Here is a 9,899-nt window from a genome sequence, read left to right as displayed (position 1 = left end):
GGTCATCTGGGGCCTCTGCTGCGATTGTAGTAAGGCTGATTTTTTCTCTCTGCCTAATCCTGCTTGATCTTTCTTCATAGTTGGAGAAAGTACTCTCCAATAAGCCTCCTTTGTATGAAATGTCAGAGTCCCAGAGTTTGTTTCCTGGGAAACCAAACTCTGACAGGAAGTGACCTCAGGGTGTAAGGCTATGAGCCAGGGAAGGGAACAGAGTTGATATGGGTTATGGTAAGCAGCTGATTACTGCTCAGGGCAAATGCAGCTCAGCCTCACTGCAGAGTCTTGGGAACAGTGCTGAACTTCCTCAGGAGACAGGGAAACTGGAATTTTCCACCAAGTTCCATACATCATTGATTGAGAATTGTTTTTAGAGTTGTCAATTGCCATGTCCCTTGCATCATCTGAAAGATACCAGCACTCTTCCACTGTTTTGCAAATTTGATGAAATTTGTAAACGTACAGAAACAAAATGCTTAGAAAAGCTCAGGAAGAGAAGTACAAAGAAAAATACCCCAAGTCACATAATAATCTGTTGTTCAAAACATGATAAAGATGTGCATCCCTATGTATATGTGCCTTAGGATGGCCCATACTATGGAACCATTGGCAAAGAAGATCTTTAAGGGAGTTTTAACAGCTCAACTTGTAGGCATTTTGGGCGCATATTTTTGTTTATAAAGATGAACACAAGCAAGATTTCAGGCAAACAATAAGCAAGAAATTTCCCTTTATCTTGGAAGTTTATTACAATCCATTGAACACCCTGGAATGTATGGAATCAGAGAGTAAGATCAAGAAAAATGGCTGAACACAAAAAATTAGGAATTTGACCATCAATCAAAGTTTGCACTATTTCATAGCATCAGGCAAGATTAAAATTCCAAAGTTGGAGTTCCCGTTGTGGCTCAGTGGTTACCAAACTCGACTGGTATCCATGAGGACGTGGGTTTGATCCCTGGCCTTGCTCAGTGGATTAAGGATCCAGCATTGCCATGAGCTGTGGTGCAGTCACAGATAGCTCAAAGGCCACTTTGCTGTGGTTGTGATATAGGCTGGCAGCTATAGCTCCAATTCATCCTCTTGCCTGGGAATCTCCATATGCCATGAGTGTGGCCCTAAAAAGACAAAAAAAAAAAAAAAAAAAGAAATCCAAAGTTGTCATGGATTTTAGAATATTTAAGGTTAAATATAAAACTTCTATTTAAGTCAGAAGTTTTATATTTTAGACTGTGAATAAGTCAATGGACGGTTTAGTATGTTGCAAATGGAGTTTTGTTTACTATTAAAAATAAAGTGGTCCTCCCTAAAAAAAAAAACCCTAAAATTCTGAATATATAAGATTTTGAAAATAGATAAAATAGTAAAACATTTATTTTTAATACTTATTATATTTTTGTTTTACATTATAGTTCATTACAAGATATTGAGTATAGTTCCCTGTGCTATAGAGTAGGACTTTGTTATCTACTTTATATATGGTAGTTTCTATCTGCTAATCCCAAACTTGTAATTTACCTCCCGCCCCTTTTGGCAACTTTAAGTTTGTTTTCTATCACTATGAGTCTGTTTCTGTTTTGTAAATAAGTTCAACAATATTTATTGCATTTTAACTCATATATTTAAAATCACATTACCTAAAAATACCTAAAAATACATTAACTAGAAATACTGCTTTTATCCATTTCACTATACATGAAACAATATTCAAACTCTCTGGTACTACTAGAGCCACTTTGGCATAAAGGTTGTCATAAAATTAAAAAATATAAAAACGTGATAAGGAAAAGAAGCTTAAAATAAGCAGAGAGAGAGAAAAAAAAAAAAAAGACATTACATACAAAGGAGCAATGATAGTTGTAACAGACTTCTTGTCAGAAACTATGAAACCCAGTATAGAAAGTAACAGAGTCTCTGAAGTAATGGGAAAAAAAAAATCAAACTAGATTCTATACCCAGAAAGAATATCTTTCAAACATGAGGGTAAAAGCCATTGCCATTAGATCTGCACTACATGGAATATTAAGTAGGTTCTGAAGACGGTAGATAAATGGTCTCATATGTAATTCAGAACTACTCAAAAGGATAGATAGTGCCAGAAATAGTAGACTGTGGCATAGTCACAGGACAGAATGCCTTTCAGCAATATGAAGAAATAACTACTGATGCACAGAACATCAGTAAGTGAATATCAAAAGAAGATTTGCTGAATGATGCATATTCATCTTATTTAATTCCATTTATACAAAGCTCCAGAACAGTCAAAATTAATCTATGGTAAACAATATAAGAATAGCATTTTTTTCAGTTTTTTTTTTTTTTTTTTTTTTAAGGCTCAGGAATTGACTGGAAAGGAATATGATACTTTCTTAACAAGATGGCAATATTTTACATCTTTGATAGAAATTTGAATTTAGGAGGTTACATATTTTTCAAAATTCAGTGGATGAATATGTCAGACTTATTCATTTCACTTAAGTTAAATTTCCCTCCTAAGTAAAAAACTAAACAAATATTGAACACAAGTTGATGATATGAATGCTATGAGGAGGGCTTTGGCTCTCTGCAATTTACTGTGAAATGTATCATGTAAGAGGATGATTAGGAGTTCCCATTGTAGCTCAGCAGGTTAAGAACCTGATGCAGTCTCTGTAAAGATGCGGGTTTGATCCCAGGCTTTGCTCAGTGGGTTAAGGATCTGGCATTCTCACAAGCTGCAGTATAAGTCACAGATGTGACTCCACCCTTGTATTGCTGAGGCTATCATGTAGGTCAGCAGCTGCAGCTCTGATTCAACCTGGGAACCTAGCCTTGGAACTTCTATATGCCACAGGCGTGACTGTAAAAAGGAAAAAAAAGAATGATTAATAGATTATGGGGTAAAACGATGGATTGGATGGGTACCTGATAAAACACATATAATAATATGTTAATGTAGAATCTAAATGAAAGGTATTCATTGTAAAATTATTTCCAGTTTCCCTCTATAATTGAAATTATCCATAATAAAATTTTGAAAAACCTCCATCACAAAGGGAAAAATGTTAAAACCAAAATTATAAATATTCTAGAAGTTAATATTAGAAAATATTTGATGTTGTAGATTTCTTATCTAGGACAAGACATAAGGAAATGAACCATAAAATAATAACCTGACAAAGTCAACCACCTTGACCTCAACCACTTTGAGTTCAACAGCTTCTCTTTATCAAAAAGACAGCATTAATAGAGCAAAAAATGAACTATTGAGTGAAAGATGATATTTGCAACACATATTACTTGACAAAAACTAACTCCAAACTGTACAAAGAACCCTCACAAACCAATTAAAAAAAACAACAACCAAGCAACACAAAACAAAAATTAAGCAAAAAGATTGAGTGGACATTTCACCAAAATAATTTCAATCAAAATAATTGTTAACTTATGATTAGTAAATTAAAACCACAGCAAGAAACCATAAATATCTCAATAGATCATGTAAAATTACAAAGTCTAAAACACATCATCCTGTTGATATGTGGACCAATGAAACTATTCAAAATTGTTGGTATTTGGTAAAATTACTTTGGAAGATTATTTGGTACTATCTAATAAAATTGAACACAGGCACATTCTATGGTATGTTTTCCCTATCTCTATTTGTACACATGAGAGAAAATCTCACTTATATGCACCAAGCTGTCTTTGTAACAAACCTTTATTAGCCTTGTACATGACAACTTTATCCCTAAAAAAAATCCCCAAATAAACCAACCAACCAACCAATCATTCTGGATAGAAAATAAACATAATGTTGAAAAGAATCAAGAAACGAAATGAATAAATGGTATGAGTCATCCACATGTAGTTTAAAAACAGGCAAAACTAATCTAGTAGTGTATAAATAATCATTAAAACATACCCCTCAAAAGCCACAACATGATCAAGACCAAGGTGAAGGATAAGGGTCCATTTAAAGAGCAATGATGGTGCTGTGGTTGGGCAGGGCATGTGGTGGCAGTGCTACTTGGGTGCTGGCAGTATTCTATTTCTTGACCTGGATGGAGCTTATATGGGTAATCATTTGAATTGGTAAACTGTACAGATACATGTTTAATTCACTCTTACTTATATTTCGCAATCTATTCTGTATTTTAAAAATAATACAATACTATTGATAATACTATGACTATATATTTTATTATAATATACTATTTTTTTAATGGAAGCTTACCCCTGACTTTCTACAATCTCTCTAGCAGTCTTTAGAGCTACCCTCTCACTCTCCACCCCCATGCCTGCCCACTGCCCCCCCCCACTTATTCCACAGATGCTGTGAAGCAGGAAATACTTGCTGGCACATCATTGGTGATTTGCCACAAAGAGACACAATTTGGATCTAAATCCTGATGTGCCCTTCCAACATAAGTCTGTGAGCCCTTGACCATAGGGGTTCTGTGCCATCTAGTTGATGTCAGCTCCCTTCTACCCTCTTCCACATTTGACTCATAGTCATCAAACATGAGAATGTGGCAGGTTCTGGGATGTATAATGAAATACTAATAATTAAGGAACATAATAATTATTTTTAAGAATGAGCTAAGTCTTATTAAGTACTTATTACGGGCAGGGAGTGTTTTGAATGCTTTAGGTATGTTACTCTTTTAATTCTCTTAGTGATTCTCTGAAGTAGGAGCAATCCTTTTTCTTATTTGACAGTTTAGAAAATGGAGGCACATACAAGTAAAGTAACTTGCTAGAAGTCACAGAGTACGTATGTGTCAGGGCTGGATTTCAAACTCAGATGTTTGCTCTCCACTTCCCACTCTTTGCTTCTATGCTATTGCATAAGAAACAAGTTCTTAAATATTATCTTTGTTTTGCAACTGTGATGGTGTTATTTATAATATAGCAGGGGGGATTAAGTGACACATTCAGATTAAATTTTCATCAATATCGAACATAGAGTATATCTTTAAAGTCAATAGTTACTTGAATGATTTGATAGTATATATGGAAGAATTAATAGTAATGAATGAGTTTTGAACCAAGGTGACTACAATAAACTACATAACTTCACTGCCAAACGATGGCTCTTTAATTCTACAAATAATTTAAGATATTAACCTTCAATTACATAAATGAAGTTTAAATGTCAAGCTGAATAAGTTAGTTGCCTCCCCTTCAGATGAGCTACAGAGGTTAAAGAAGATCTTATATTTTTGCTTTTACTCTCTTTTATTTTTCACTGGGATAACACAAATATTCTTTTCCCAGAATAACTTTAAGAGTTGCCAAAATGTCAATGAACAGTTGTTGGGATTTTTTTTTTCTCTTGTCATTTTTATAACAAACTTAGCTCCTGGATCTATTTAACAAAGCCAGTATCACTGCACCCCTCCCAAACCCAAATGGAGAATATTAATAATCCTTATTACTATGAATTTTATACTATATTGCTACACACCTTAAACGTGAGCAGAATAATAATATTCATCTTGCAAGATTGTTAAGAACAGTAAATAAAGAATTGTGCCTACTTCTCAGCGAGACTTGAAACTCCACCAGAGTGTGAATAAGCCAGCTCAGAGCAAGAGCATCTCGTATGAGGTAGAGAGGCAGAGAGCCAGGTTCTGCCATCTGAGGAATGTCACTTGCGCACAGTGCTCTGCTGAGATCTGGAGCCAGGAGTGAAAAGGTCTTTAAAATTATGTCAGGCCCCTCCACAGGCTTGGAGGTCAATCCAGCTAAAATTCTGTGGCCCCTGATCCAGTGGGGGCCCGAGAACAAATTTATCCTGAAAGGCAGAAGAGGATGAAAACCTTCTTGTGGAAAAGCCATGAAAACAAAATTCCACTCCTGAAATATATGCTAAAAGAGAAATGCTTAACCTCAGGAGTCGAGCAGGTTTTGGGCTTTTGGCCAATAAAAGTCAAAAGCCATAACTGGCAAGAGCAAGGTTGTCGGAACTGAAATGACAGATGAAAACGCTACCACAGATAAAAGTAACAAGAAAGGTCATATGAATTGAGAACCTAATCAATTAACGTGTGTTGTTACTTTTATACCTTATCTATGTTTTTACAAATGAAAAAAGTCAAATTAAGATTTATACCCAGTGTGAAACATATAGAAAGTGGTTGGTCCGTGACTAAATTATTTTCTATCATAGTAAATTACACAGTAATCACAGTCTCTAACTTCACAGAAGCCCTCAGTATACCCTGCAATCTTCGTATGCTTTTCTCATCCATCACCTCTTTTTTCCTAGGTGGCTGTCACTGACTAGCTGTCTAACTTCAGGAAAGGCAATTTACTTCTCTGTCTTGGTTTTCTTATCTATAAACTGAGAATAATAATAATAATACTCACCTCACAAGGTTGTTAACAGGATTTTGAAAAGCTAATAAAAATATAGCTCTTAGAATAGTGCCTGAAGCATAGCAGGAGCTATAGAAGTTGGTGACTCCCTTTCTTATTTCATTGTGAAAAGCCTCCATGAAAAGAACACTTCCTTAGGCTCTGTTGCTGGACCACACCTACCACCTGGATTGATGCCAATCCTCTTGTACCTGGGCTAAAGAGCTTTATTCCTATCTGGAGCCAATCTTTGCACTTTTAAATTGTTAACGCATCTCCTACTTAAGGTCATCACTTCATCCTTTTCTCTCTATGCATCACCAAATTGTCTTTCCCTGCTGAGTCACTGCTATCAGCATAAAAACACACTGCAATATCTTTTCACCTAAAAACGAAGATAACACAGTCCCTTCAGCCTTTGTTTCATTTGTGTCTCCCACCTACCCTCATCCCTGAAATAAAACTTAATGAAAGCGTTATTAGGGTTATGATGTTTTATTTCTCCAACTCCTCTCTCTTGATTACATCATAATTGATTCTTTTTTTTTCATTTTTTAAAAAGTTTTATTGAAGTAAAGTTGATTTACAATGTTGTGATCATTTTTGCTATATAACAAAGTGATTCAGTTATACATACACACATATATCCATTCTCTTTCAGATTATTTTCTCACATATATTATCGTAGAATATTGGGTAGAGTTCTCTATGCTACATGGCAGGTCCCTGCTGGCTAATCATTCCATATACCTCAGTGTGCATATGCCAATCCCAAACCCCCAGTACCTCCTCACCTCCACCACCTGTCCCCTTTGGTAACCATAAGTTTATTTTCAAAGTCTGTGAATCTGTTTCTATTCTGCAAATAAGTTCAATTGTATCCTTTTTTCAGGTTCCACATGTAAGTGATCATATGATGTTTGTCTTTCACTGTCTAACTTCACTTAGTATGATAATTTCTAGGTCCATCTATGTTGCTTCAAATGGCATTATTTCATTCTTTTTTATGGCTGAGTAATATTCCATTCTATATATGTACCACATCTTTTTTATCCATTCCTCTGTTGATGGACATCTAGACTGTTTCCATGTCTTAGCTATTGTAAATAGTGCTGAAGTGATTATTGGGGTGTATGTTATCTTTTTGAATTATGGTTTTCTTTGGATAGATGTCCAGGAGTGGGAATGCTGGATCATCTGGTATTCTATTTTCATTTCTCTAAGGAAACTCCATACCGTTTTCCATAACTCAGCTGACACTTCTACCAACAGTGTGAGAGGGTTCCCTTTGCTCTGCACCCTCTCCAATATTTATTTTTTTGTAGACATTTTGATGATGGCTATCCTGGCTGTTTAAAGTGGTACCTCATAGAACAGGATAGAAAGCCCAGAAATAAAGCCACACACCTATGGTCAGCTAATCTATGACAAAGGAAGCAAGAACATACATTGGAGAAAAAAAAGTCTCTTTAATAAGTGGTGCTGGAAAAAGTGGGCAGCGACATGTAAAAGAATGAAATCAGAACACTCTCTGACACGATACACAAAAATAAACTCAAAGTGAATGAAAGACCTAAATATAAGATCAGATACTATACAACTCTTAGAAGAAAGCATAATAGGCTGAATACTCTCTGATGTAAACCACATCTTCTTAGATCCACCTCCTAGAGTAATGAAAATAAAAACAAAAATAACCAAATGGGACCTAATTAAACTTAAAGGCTTTTACACAGAAAAAGAAACTATAAACAAAACAAAAAGAAAACCCACAGAATGGGAGAAAATTTTTGCAAGTGAGGTGACCAACAAGGGATTCATCTCCAAAACATACAAACACCTCATGAAGCTCAATATCAAAAAATAAACAATCCAATCAAAAATGGACAGAAGATCTAAATAAATATTTCCCCAAAGAAGACACACAGATGGCCAAAAAACACATGAAAAAATGCTCAACATTGGTAATTATTAGAGAAATGCAAATCAAAACTATTATGAGGTACCAATTGATTTAGTGATTTTTTTTTCTTTTTAGGGCTGCATCCACGGCATATGGAAATTCACAGGCTAGGGGTCTAATCAGAGCTACAGCTGCTGGCCTACACCCCAGCCACAGCAATGCAGGATCCAAGCCGTGTCTGAGACCTACACCACAGCTCATGACAATGCCAGATCCTTAACCCACTGAGCGAGGCCAGGGATTGAACCGGCATCCTCATGGATACTAGTCAGGTTTGTTAACCACTGAGCCATGAAGGGAACTCCCAGATTTTCTTTCCATTAAACTGCTGTTTTCGTGGTCACCATAATACCTGTGTTGTAATTCAATAGTCGATTTTCCTCTATCATCATACCTGACTTAGCAATACATGATGCATTTAAACAGTATACCTTATGAAACTAAGTAAGATCCTATGGGGCCCTCCCAGAGAAAAAAGCCCTTCCATGTCCCCTGATTCTTATTTGTAGGAAAAAAAGTTTCAGCCTCCTAGACTTTCCTTGAGTTCCAAAGGGCATATCAAATAATTACTGACTGGTTTGGCAGATGAGGGAACACAGAAACAAAGGAAAAGCAGTCCAGAAACAATAGTTCAGCTATAAAGCAGTGTCCTAGTTCCTCCTTAAGGAATATATGTATAATAATCTGACACAAACCTTTGAATTCTTCTACAAGAACTAAGGCCCCTGCCAAGGTGAAGGATGGTGACTACATATTGACCACAAGCACACAGATTCCAGACTGGTTGGAAGCAGAAGGTTGATGATTGAGATTCCAGAAACACCACCCTGTTACCTCACCACCAACCAATCAAAAAAAGTCATGCATCCAGCAGCCCTCACTCTCAATTGTGCCCTTTAAAAATCTTCCCTAAAAACCACTGGGCAGTTCAGGTGTTTTGGGTATGAGCTGCCAGTTCTCCTTGCTCAGCCCTTGTGATTGACCTTTCTCTGCTCCAAACACAATTGTTTAGGTTTGTGTGGCTTCACCTTGCGTCGGGCACAGGAACTTAGGTTCAACAACACTTATCTCTCCTTAAAAGACTATCTTCACTAGGCTTCTAGAACATCATATTCCCCTGAGTTTTATTCTGTGGACCTGTCTTTGCAGATTTCCCCTCATTGTTTCTAAATATTCAAATGTCACAGTGCTCAGTCCATGGACTTTTGATTGTTTTCCTTTACCTAATCTTACTCTTCTGGTGGTCATCTTTACTCATTGCTTCAAAATGCATTCTATAAATTGATGGACACTCAAACAGAATAGTTCTTCAAATTATTTGTGGAAAGAATGACTCAAAGTTTTGCCTCTTTTCTTTATGTTATATGCTGTACTCCAATGTGTAAGCATTTTTACCATATGAGCTTCTTCTGTCCTTGTAACAAAGCTGTAATCTATATTATAAAAATTCATATTGGAGTTTTCTTGTGTCACAGCAGATTAAGGATCTGGTATTGTCACTGCAGTGGCTCTGGCTACTGCTGTGGTATGGGTTTGATCCCTGGCTCAGGAAATTCCACATGCTGTGAGCATGGCCAAAAAAAATTATTTTTAATTC

At 36.1% G+C, this 9,899-nt stretch overlaps 1 pseudogene; it reads left to right on the top strand.

The window, feature by feature from the left end:
• Positions 583-822, top strand: LOC110256805 (annotated as a pseudogene).

The sequence above is a fragment of the Sus scrofa genome, chromosome 14, assembly GCF_000003025.6.
Source record: "Sus scrofa isolate TJ Tabasco breed Duroc chromosome 14, Sscrofa11.1, whole genome shotgun sequence".
Taxonomy (NCBI): domain Eukaryota; kingdom Metazoa; phylum Chordata; class Mammalia; order Artiodactyla; family Suidae; genus Sus; species Sus scrofa.
The sequence above is the reverse complement of the archived record's forward strand: the minus strand, read 5'-3'. Positions and strand labels throughout refer to the sequence as shown.